This window comes from Bos indicus x Bos taurus, chromosome 10 (genome assembly GCF_003369695.1).
Source record: "Bos indicus x Bos taurus breed Angus x Brahman F1 hybrid chromosome 10, Bos_hybrid_MaternalHap_v2.0, whole genome shotgun sequence".
Classification (NCBI taxonomy): domain Eukaryota; kingdom Metazoa; phylum Chordata; class Mammalia; order Artiodactyla; family Bovidae; genus Bos; species Bos indicus x Bos taurus.
The window spans coordinates 31,423,097-31,435,179 of NC_040085.1; positions in this window are offsets into that span (position 1 = coordinate 31,423,097).

Genomic DNA, 12,083 nt, shown 5'->3' on the forward strand with positions numbered 1-12,083 from the left:
TAGAAGCTAAGGGCTTAGTAAGTATTCCATGTACCTACAAGCCTTCAATTTTACGAAATGAAAAATAAAAAATTTACAAACATAAACACGAGTCCAAATGTGTGTTTAAATGAGTGGTGGTTCTGGTCTCATTGTTAGGAACACTATCTTTTCTCAAATATCTGTATCTACAGGAAAGGAAGATTTGACAGAGTAGAGCTGGGGAGAGTTATTTACTGGAAAAAATAACATTGTTCCATATTTATCTCAGGAACTGGGTCCAGTCCTGCCTGGCAAGCCCCCGGGGCACAGTGGTCATCACCCGCCAGCTGTGGGCAGGCTCTTCTGAAGTCACTTTGGTTTCAGGTAACAAAAACCCACTTCATTTTGCTCCAAGGAAAGGGAGGTGGGCTTTATCAAAAGGAGCTGAATACAGGGAGGTAATAATCAATTAGAATATCTCCTTACAGGTCTGGGGAGAAAGTATCAGGTGACATAGGGAGACACACAAAGGCCAGGGGCTCTCCTACAGCCTGGACCCCACTCTGGATGCAGCAAGCCCACCAAGGACCCAGCTTGAGCTTGTGAGGTGGGAAGGGGTTCCCCCAGCTCCAGAGCAAATTAGTGGCAAGTTACTCAACCTTTCTAAGCCTTGGTTTATTCATTTGTAAAATAGGGATAATGATGATGATGCTGACCCCGAATAAGTGTGAGATTTAACACGCAGCAAACAGTGGGCTGCAGTCAATGTTAGTTCCTTTCCTGCTCAATCCCCATAACAGAAAGTGTGGCTTCAAATACCCAGCTTAATATCAGAACTGATTTAAGCATAGATCTGTTGGGACTCCTAAAATGATCACAATACAACAACAATAACAATGATTTTGTTTTTTTACAGAAAAAAAAGTCTTTTTTTCCCTGGTCTTATTCCATGAAGTGGGGATGAACATTTTCCTAATTTTTCCTTCAAATACTAGCTTTAAGGGGCTGGGGGCGTGCCCTGGCAGTCTTGCCAGTTAAGACTCCGTGCTTCCAATGCAGGGGGTGCAGGTTCAATCCCTGGTCAGGGAACTATGACCAACATGCTGCATGGCACAGCCAGATAAATACTTTTAAAGAAGGGTGCACAATAGTATCCCCACCCCTATCTCTATCCTCTCCACCCCCTCCCCTCAGGAATTCTTCATCACAGAACAGAAAATGGGACAGGGCTCGCTGGAGTTAAAATCTCCCTCATTCCAGGGGCCAGAATGCAGAAATAGGGAAGGGATGGTAGCTGAGAGCCAGTGAGGGACTGAAGCTGCAGCGTAGAAACCCTTTCGGAACCTGCCACCCTGGCACCTCAGGCCCTGGGGAAAGTGGCTGTGAGATGGTGCAGGCCTCGCGAGCTGAGGAGCCCAAGGTGGGGCTGAGCTAGGAAAATGGCAGATAAGCCAAACCTGCTTGCCCCGGGGTGGGTGTGTGCCCTGCAAAGCCATCTCGCCTTCACTCTCCGAGAGAAGCGCAGGGGCAAACCAGGTGCAGAGTAACTGGGGCTCCTGTCTTTCATCATCAGTGCTTCATGACAAGAGCAGGGCAGGGCAGGTGCCAGCACAGCCTGTGCTTCAGCAGCCACCCCAGGTGGCACTGACTACATATAAAATAAAGAACAAGGACCTACTGTAGAACACAGGAAACTATATTCAATACCTTGTAACAACCCTAATGGAAAAGAATCTGTGAGGAGAGAGAAATTAGGAGGTTGGGATGAACACATATACACTTCTATGCGTAAAAACAGATAACCAACAGGGACCTACTGTATAGCATAGTGAAATCTACTCAATATTTTGTAAAAACCTATAAGGGGAAAGAATTTGAAAAACTGTACGTATAACTGAGTCACTGTGTTGAACACCTGAAACACAATATTATGACTCAACCATACTTCAATAAAAAAAGAAATAGCTGAAAATCTTGGCTGAAGGAAGGCTTCCCAGTTTCCTCTCAGGATTTTAATGACCTGGACCACCCCTCTGGACTAGTAAGCAACCCCTGGGTGTTTTGTGGCTATCACCGACAGGAGAAATCCAGAAAGGAAAAACATATTTCTAAGCTCAACTAGTTGGAGGCTCGAAGTCAATTAGATTGACAATTTAAAAGAAAATAATCTCAATCGGAACCCCCAGCTAGAGGTGTGATTATACATTGTTATCTTGGGGGCTAATCATCACACCTGGAGTAGACAAAGATGACGTAAAACACCATGATCAGCTTGTGAAACTTCCAGACGTCCGGGAGGTCCTTACCCCCTTCCAGGATGAGGTGGACTCACAGTGCTCACACTTCCTCCAGAAGAGGATTCCCTTCCTCTTCCTGTTGCTTACATCAGTAGGTGGCCCTCCAACCACTCAGTTGCTCAGCAAATTACTCAAGACTCTCAGCTGTAGGTTTCAGGAGCAAGCTTAAACATCATCAGCAATCTGTTGCCTCATCTTGCTGGGAAAGATGAAGATCCTGGGAAGCTGAGAAAGAAGAGAACCTGGGCTTTGAAGCAGCAGGACTCTTTCTCGGTCCTGCTCCCATCCCCTCTTGCTCTGCTTCTTTGCCCGGGACCTTCATCTCTCCTAATGTAGACAGTCCATCTCCGCCTGCAGGGGATATAGTCATTAGCAGCCCAAGCTTCGCCAGCCCATCAAGAGTGTTTTCTCACCAGGCACTTTTTAATTTTTTTTCTGGCCAAGTGGCAAGTGGGGTCTTAGTTCTCCAACCAGGGCTCAAACCCTCTCCCCCTGTAGTGGAAGTGCATTGGACAGCCAGGGACGTCCCTTTACCAGGCATCTTTATCCTAGGGAAGGGCTCTGACGGGGCCTGTTTGAAGTCAGTTTCCACCCCTGGGCCACCCCAAGTGCCAAGGAGACGACATATCGTAATAAACCAGTATTGGTCACACCCTTTCACCCGAGTCCACCCGACAGAGAAGAATGATGGGAAATTTCACTTGCTGGGAACAAATTGAAGACTCTTACGCTCCACTCTGCAGATGCTGGTGTCCCCAGCATTTTAAAATAAACTCCCAATTGGACCTTAACATACACTCAGAAAGTGCATGAATTTTAAGTGTGCAGTTCAACGAATTTTCACTATTGAACACACCCATAGAACGAATGCCTTGATCAGGAGACAGAACACTGCCAGTGCCCTAGAAATCTACCTTATGCTTCCTTCCAATCACCACTCTCCTGACCACCCCGACCCTGAAAAGGCAAAACTGTCTTGATTTCTAATACAATTCATTTGATCAGTTTGGGAACTCAACATAAATGCTGTCATTCATTATTGTTCCTTTATGCCTAGTTTCTTATACTCAGTATTATGTTTATGAAATCGATCCACATTGTTGCATGTAGACACAAAGCGTTCATTTCATAGCTGTGTAGCATTCTTTTGCATGAATATACCAAAATTTGTTTATCCACCTTAGAGGCTTCACATAGGCATTTGTATCTTTGAATTTTTCCCTGAATTGTCTTTCTTTGAATATATGTGTAAACGCTGGTTACTAATTAATATTCAAGGTTGAGCTTAAAAGCACATTTTGTGGAAGGGTTTATACAAAGATAAGGATGCCCTGTGCACTTGGGGTTACTGCACCTTTCCTCGCCTCTGTATGTCCTGCCAACAATCATTTGGCAACACCGTCCTCTGGTGGCGGCTTTCTGAACTGCAACCGTGGCTCACATACTGAACAGGCTTTTCAAAGCATTACATGCAGTAACCAATGATCATTTGCGTAAATAAAAGTGTTCCATTTCCATATCACAATCAAGATACAGGTCAATATTCAAAATAATAATGAAAATTTAAAGTATCAACTACCATTTCTCAAGTACCTCCTATGTGTCAGATAATATGTCAACCTCAACACATACAGTATTCTCTGTAATCCTTATAGCAAGGCTGTGAAGTGGTTATTGTCTCCTTTCTGCCGTGAGAGACCAGACTTAAGCAAGTTCAATAATCATCTCAAAGTATGCCTGCGGTGTGAGCCTCGCTGTTCAGTACTCCACTCAAGGTTCACTCCACCAGACCCCTCCCTGAGGAGGACTGGGGCTGGAGAAGAGCTTGGGCCCCTCCTGGGGCTCTCTGCTGGAAGGCAAGTGCTCCTAGCTCCTCTTCTCACATCTCCCTCTCTGCCCAAGAGGAAGGGACATGCACTCCTGCTTTCCCCCACACCCACCCCTGTTCCCGTAAGGGGACCTGTTGTTTTTTTGATCGGCAGAAGCCTGAGATGTTGACTGGGTCATGCTGAACTCGAGATGGCTTAATACACCTAAAGGTTAAGGGTTCATGAGGGTGTTACCCCATCTTTCTGCACCTGTGTAGCATCAGGTCAGCCTTGCTTCTGTCCTTGCTAATGCTGCAGATGAGGTGTTAGGGAAGATGACAAGCCTTTCCTGCTTTGCTAGGGACTCTGCCTTTTCACACTGAAATTCCTGAGTCACAGGAACTGTGTCAGTCCCCAAGCAAGTTGACTTCCCTTCTCAATCGTGGGCAGATTGGGCCCAAGCTGCACCACGGACAGAGCTGTTCTAGTTTCACTAAGAGAATGAGACATTCTTTAGGCTTCCTGCTTGGTGACACAGGAGCTAATCAGCAATCAGTAACCACCATTAGGGACTTCCCAGGTGGCTCAGTGGTAACAAATCCACATGCAATGCAGGAGATGCAGGCTTTGATTCCCAAGTTGGAAAGATCACCTGGAGAAGGAAATGGCAACCCACTCCAGTTTTCTTGCTGGGAAATCACAAGGACAGAGGAGCCTGGCGGGCTACAGTCCACGGGGTTGCAAAAGAGTCTGACACAACTTAGGGACTGAACAATGACATCAATCTGCAAAAAAACCCGGCAGTTTATCGTTTTCCTTGCTGTGTAGTATTTCACTGTTTGAATATTCTATAACCAGTTTACCCATTCTCCTACTGATGGACATTTAGACTGAGCTTTTTGATAACACACACAGTGCTGCCACAAACAGTCTCATATATGATTCCTGGTGTGCCTGTGTACAAGTTACTCTCAGGTATACACTTGATCCTGAAAGTCTTTACTGATGGCCCCATGGCAAAGTGCTGTTCTCTGGTCTGATTCTCTTTCTACCTCAGAGTTCTAAGTTCAACACTCTCCACTAAGGCCTCTTTCCCTGTGTATTAGTTAGGATTTTCAAGTAACAAAAACCTGAAGTCAAGTGAAAAGTGGGAGAGTTCAGGAATGTCCAACTCTTTGCAACCCCATGGACTGTAGCCTGCCAGGCTCCCCTGTCCATGGAATTCTCCAGGCAAGAATACTGGAGTGAGTTGCCGTTCCCTTCTCCAACGGATCTTCCTGTCCCAGGGATCAAACCTGGGTCTCCCACATTGCAAGCAGATTCTCTACCATCTGAGCCACCAGAGAAGTCAAGTGAGATTAAGCAAAAAAATAGGTGCAGGGGGCAGGGGGCAGGAGAAATGTGTTGGAATGATGAATGACTGAGTGCTCTGACTGGGGGGCTGATTTAAATTTGCATCACTTCTGCAGCCCTAAAAATGTCTCAATGTCCCTCATTGCTGAGCCAGTCTCTGAGGCCAGTGGATTCAGTGTTCTATTCTGATTGGTGAGGATGAGCTACAAGCCCAGCCCTGGAAGGAGGATGTTGTGTTAGAGCCCTAAGCTTGTGGGCTGAGAGTAAAGAAGGGAATTCCTTTCCTGGACAAGGTATGTTCCATCCTTGGTGTCTGTTTCTTTATATGTGGGTGAGAGTGATGTGCTAAAGGTCCTAGCGATCTTGTCTAGCTCTGAACTCTGACTGTGGGCTCTGGTTGCCTCGTCATCCGTCTCCTTGTGTCTTAAAATCATAGCTGGGACTGAACTCTGTGGCGCTGAGTGGTCCTTCTCCAGTCTTCCAGAGCATTCCCTATGTAAACTCTCAGAAACGTCAAACATCATTTCTGAGCTCACCTCCACGGGCACATTCCTCTGACTGCATGATGTGACTTCTCGGAGACAGCTCGCCAACCACAGGACAACTTCTCAAACTGATCTGCCACAAAGGCCGGAAGTCTTTCTAGCACCTTACTTTTCTCGCCACCACTGTTCTTTCGAGCTGCATGGTCTTTCATGGATCTTCGTCTCCTACACCACTGAGTCTGAGCTGCCACACAATTTTGTCATTTCCTTTATCATGTCCCTCAGGCCACCTCTCTGCTTCTTGCTTTGCTCACTTTTTTTGGTTGTTGTTGTTGTTGTAATTTTTTGGCTGTGTCATGCAGCATGCAGGGCCTTAGCTCCCTGACCGGGGTTTGAACTTACACCCCCTGCATTGGAAATGTGGAGTCTTCACCACTGGACTGCCAGGAAAGTCCCTTGCTTTGCTCACATTGATGAAGGCCACTGCCATGCTGTGACTTGCCCTGTGGACCAGCCTGGTGATGGGGACCTGGGGACAGCCTCAGGCCAGCAGCCTATGGGGACCCGAGTCCTGCCAGCAGCCACTTGCGTCAGCTTGGAGGTGATCCTTCCCCAGGGGAGCTGATCACAGTCCTAGCCCCAACTCTGACTGCAGAGAACCGGCTATGTCATGCCTGGATTCCTGGCCCACAGAAACCAAAAGAGATGCAGGCAGTTGCTGTCAGGACATGGAGGCAGCAGAGAGTGTGATCTTGTGCCTGAACTTCAAGGAAATGAATCTAAGATTTCACCTTCAGGGGTGACAGGGATGTTTCTTTCTTCTAATGGACACTGTGTTCCTCAGGGTTCTTTCGAGAAATGAGAGAGACAGTGAGTCCAAAATCTTCAGGGAAGGCTAAGAAGCCAGAGACTCAGAGAAGAGCTGCGGCCTGAGTCCAAAGGCCCTCTGCCCACAGAATTCCCTGTTGCTTGGGGAGGAGGGCAGTTCTTTGCTCTACTAAGGCCTTCAGGTCTTCATTCCTAAAGGAAATTGACTCTGAATATTCATTGGAAGGACTGATGCTAAAGCTGAAGCTCCAATACTTTGGCCACCTGATGCGAAGAGCTGACTCATTGGAAAAGACCCTGATGCTGGGAAAGACTGAAGGCAGGAGGAGAAGGGGACGACAGAGGATGAGATGGTTGGATGGCATCACCGACTCAGAGGACATGAGTTTGAGTAAGCTCTGGGAGATGGTGAAGGACAGGGAAGCCTGACATGCTGCAGTCCATGGGGTCAGAGAGAATCAGACACAGCTGAGGGACTGACCTGAACTGAAGGCCTTCAGCTGATTGGATGGAATGATTATGGAGGGTAATCTTCTTTACTCCAAGTCCACCTGATTTCAATGTTAATCTCACTCTCAAAACACTTCATGGAATATATCCAGAATACTGTTTGACCAAATTTCTGGGCCTTGTGGCCCAGACAAGTTGACATAAAATTAATCATTTCAATTACCCTACTTCAGTTAAATAAATGCCCTTCTGTTCCTAATTTATTAAGGGATTTTCATAAATCCTGAGTTTGTGTTGAATTTTATCAAGAAATTACTTTTATATTATTATTCTCAATTGATCTGTATATTGTTAAATAAATTGTATATGTTTTCTAAAACTCTTCTTGCAGTATTGAGATAAATCCTATTTGATTGGGAAAAAGAAATGTTTCTCAGTTCACCCTTTGCTCACCATTCCCACCATCACCCCTGTGCTAGCCAGAAAGCAGAGTGACATTTCATGGCTGAGACTGGCAATGAGACCTGGTGCAGGGCCTTCCTGTCACCCACTCCCACTGGGCCACTTCTGGGCCTAGCCCTGGAGGGCCCCACAGGCTGCAGGAAGAGCCTTGCACAATCCACACAGAGTCTACAGGTGGGATCTGACAGCTGCCCAAGTCATAGTCCTTACCCAGATAGAGTGCGGCTGATGGGGTGTCTGGGTAGTCAAGGGGTCTGGAGTTATAGTTTAACCTCTCCCCACCTTGACTAGCTGCTGGGGAAGGTGAAACAGACAAATATACTCACAGGTACACGCTCCTGCACCAGGTAAGGCCTTGAGCCTCAGCCCAGTCCATTCTAAGGACTGTGGTACTTCTTGGTTTTCTCTGTGTTTATTGAAAGCAACTTAAAAAAGATGCACAATGTGAGAGTGGTGAATTAAGTTTTATTTGGGGCAAAATGAGTACGGTAGCCAGGGAGACAGCACCGCAGATAGCTCTGAGAGACTGCTTCAAAGAAGTTGTACGGGAAGGTCACTATGAATGATTTTGGTGAAGGAGTGTGTGCTGTGCTGTGCTAAGTCACTTCAATCGAGTCAAACTCTTCAAGACACTATGGACTGTAGCCCACCAGGTTCCTCTGTCCTTGGGTTTCTCTAGACAAGAATACTGAAGTGGACTTCAACCAATAGAAATGGTTGAAGTCCCATTTCATACTCCGGGGGGTCTTCCCAACCCAGGGATCGAACCTGTGTCTCTTACACGGGCAGGTGGGTTCTTTACCACTAGAACCACCTGAAGGGGTAGTTTATGAAAGCAAGCATGTATCTTACAAAAGGCTTTCTGCTAGTCATGAGCAGCTGATGTCACCATGAAGGGATTTAGTACTTTCCTAGGTATGAAGAAATATAAGGATTGGCATCAGGAAATCCATTCCTGAAAATATCTAACCATCTAAAGACCTGTTCCACCAGTTTCCCTGGAGTACAGAGTGCCTCATTCTCCACCCTGGACTCCCGTCAGGGCATGTTGAAGGTCAATAACTGCAGCGGCACGGCTTTCAATCTTCACAGGGGCGGATGGCAAATGCCCTTTGTCGTCGTTGTTCAGTCGCTAAGTCATGTCTGACTCCTTTGCGACTCCATGGACTGCAGCACGCCAGGCTTCCCTGTCCTTCACTATCTCCTGGAGTTTGCTCAAACTGATGTACATTGAGTCAGTGATGCCATCCAACGATCCTCTGTCACCCCTTTCTCCTCCTGCCCTCAATCTTTCCCAGCATCAAGGTCTTTTCCAATGAGTCAGCTCTTCGCATCAGGTGGCCAAAGTATTGGAGCTTCAGCTTTAGCATCAGTCCTTCCAATGAATATTCAGGGTTGATTTCCTTTAGGATGGACTGGTTTGATCTCCTTGCTGTCCACGGGAGTTTCAAGAGTCTTTTCCAGCACCACAATTTGAAACCATCACTTCTTCAATACTTAGTCTTCTTTATGGTCCAACTCTCACATTCGTACATGACTATTGGAAAAAGCACAACTTTGACTATAGGGACCTTTGTTGGCAAAGCAATGTCTCTGTTTTTTAAACTCTACATAAATTCTATCTAGGTTTATTGTAGCTTTCCTTTTAAGAAGCCAGCATCTTTTAATTTAGTGGCTGCAGTCACAGTCTGAAGTGATTTTGGAGCCCAAGAAAATAAAATCTGCCACTGTTTCCACTTTTTCCCAATCCATTTGCCATGAAGTGATGGCACTGGATGCCATGATTTTAGATTTTGAATGTTGAGTTTTAAGCCAGCTTTTTCACTCTCTTTCACCCTCATCAAGAAGCTCTTTAGTTCCTCTTTGCTTCCCGCCATCATCTGCATATCCGAGGTTGTTGATATTTCTCCCAGCAATCTTGATTCCAGCTTTTGATTCACCCAGCCCAGAATTTTGCATAGTGTATTCTTTGTAGAAGTTAAACAAGCTAGGTGACAATATACAGCCTTGACGTTCTCCTTTCCCAATTTTGAACTAGTCTGTTGTTCCATGTCTGGTTCTAATTGTTGCTTCTTGACCTGCATACAGGTTTCACAGGAGGGAAGTAAGGTGGTCAGGTACTCCCATCTCTTTCAGAATTTTCCACAGTTTGTTGTGACCCACACAAAGACTTTAGCACAGTCAATAAAGCAGTAGATGTTTTTCTGGAATTCTCTTGCTTTTTCTATAATCCAACAGATATCAATTCAATCTCTGGTACCTCTGCCTTTTCTAATCCAGTTTGTACATCTGGAAGTTCTTGGTTCACGTACTGTTGAAGCCTAGCTTGAAGGATTTTGAGCATTACCTTGCTAGCATGTGAAATGAGCACAAATGCCCTTGCATGCATATGTGCCAAGTTGCTTCAGTTGTGTCTGACTCTCTGCGACCCTATGGACTGTAGCCTGCCAGCTCCTTTGTCCTTGGGCTTCTCCAAGTGAAGACTGGAGTGGATTACTGTGCCCTCCTCCAGGGCATCTTCCCAACCAAGGGATTGAACCCACATCTCCTAGGTGGATTCTTTACCACTAGCGACACCTGGGAAACCTGCCAATATCCTTGGCAAGTGCCAATTTGTAGTAGAGTGTCAACATTTTTTCTTTCTTTGTGCCCCTTCTTACTCTCCAGAGCATAGGTCCTGAATCAGCCAGACCATAAGGTTGGGGACACAGTCCTCCAGACAGCCAGGCCTTCTGACCCTACTTGGAGAGGAGCTTACCCCACTATGTAGTCTCAGGGAGCAGCCCCCACAAGACTGCCTCACTTTAGACACCAGTGGCAAATTCAGGGGTCCCCAGAGCCACCCTCACTTTAGACCAGCTAGCTACAAATTTGGGGGTGCCCAGGACCACCCTCAGGTTTGATCATTTGCTAAAATAACTCACATAAGCCAGGAAAGCTCTACACTTTGTATGTTTATTTTTTACAGTGAAAGGATACAAATTGAAACCAGCCAGAGAGAGAGACCACAGGGCAGAGACTGGGAGGGGCTAAATGGGAACTTCCAACTGTCCCCTCTCCATGGAGACACAAATAGCATTAGCTCCTCCTGGGCAGCGTGTGACAATATGCCTAGAGTACTCCCAGCCAGGGCGCTTGAGGCTTTGGTGTCCAGTGTTTCCTGAGGCTCCACCACTTACTGACCACATGGCTGACCTTTAGTCTCCAAGCCCTCCGGGAGCTTTAGCTTCACTTCCTCTGGAGGTGGGAACTCATATCAGCCTGTTCCAGAGACCTCATCACAAATCACACTTAAAGGTTGTCCAGCTTTGTCTGAAGTGGTTGAAGTGCCCAGACAAACAAAGCCTCCCATCAGGCAGGCCATTCCAGGGGCCAAACTCTTCTTTTGCTGTTCAGTCACTCAGTCGTATCCGACTCTTTGAGACCCCATGGACGGCAGCATGCCAGGCCTTCCTGTCCTTCACCATCTCCCAGAGTTTGCTCAAACTCAGGTCCATTGGAGCTGGTGATGCCATCCAACCATCTCATTCTCTGTTGCCCCCTTCTCCTCCTGTCTTCAACCTTTCCCAGCATCAGGGTCTTTTCCAAGGAGTCGGCTCTTCTCAGCAGGTAGCCAAAGTATTGGGGCTTCAGCTTCAGCATCAGTCCTTCCAATGAATATTCAGGGTTAATTTCCTTTAGTATTGATTTGTTTGATTTCCTTGCAGTCCAAGGGACTCTCAAAAGTCTTCTCTAGCACCACAGTTTGAAAGCATTAATCCTTTGGTGCTCAGCCTTCTTTATGGCCCAACTTTCACATCCATTTAGGACAAGTTAAATCTTCACAATACAATAGAGCAAGTTCCAAAGTAAGTGCCTAAAGATGCAGGGTGGTGTGGCTGTTAGGAGCCTGGCATTGATTTTTAAAGCCCACAGTTTCAGCTCTGGCTTTTCCACTTCTGAGTTTAGTGATCTGAGCAAGTTGCTTAATTCTGGTTGATGCCCACCAACCAAACACCCCCAGGAACATCACTGTAATTGAACCCATTTGAGTTTATTGGTACTTGTTGCAACCAATGAGATCATACTCTATGGGGAACCATGGAGTGTCTCGGTAAGTGGGAAGTAGGAGGGCTTTACTGTAGGATTTGGGCTTGTGTGAGGTGATTTACAGTGTAAAATATTGATAAACAGAAACCTCAGAGTCAGGAGGCCAGACAAGGGAGCTCTCAGGCTTGCTCTCCAGTAATAGGACAGCCCAAGAGGAAGAAGAAAGACTCTTTCTTTCCTGGAAAAGACTTAGTCAATGAAAAGTCATGGACTCTGTTTACTCAAGCCCTCCCAACTTCCTTTTCCTCTTGTAAAAGCAGTCTCCTTCCATTCCATTAAAATCTCAGCTATTTGCTTTATGCAAATTGACAGGCTAATCCTAATATTCATATGGAAATTCAAGGGACCCT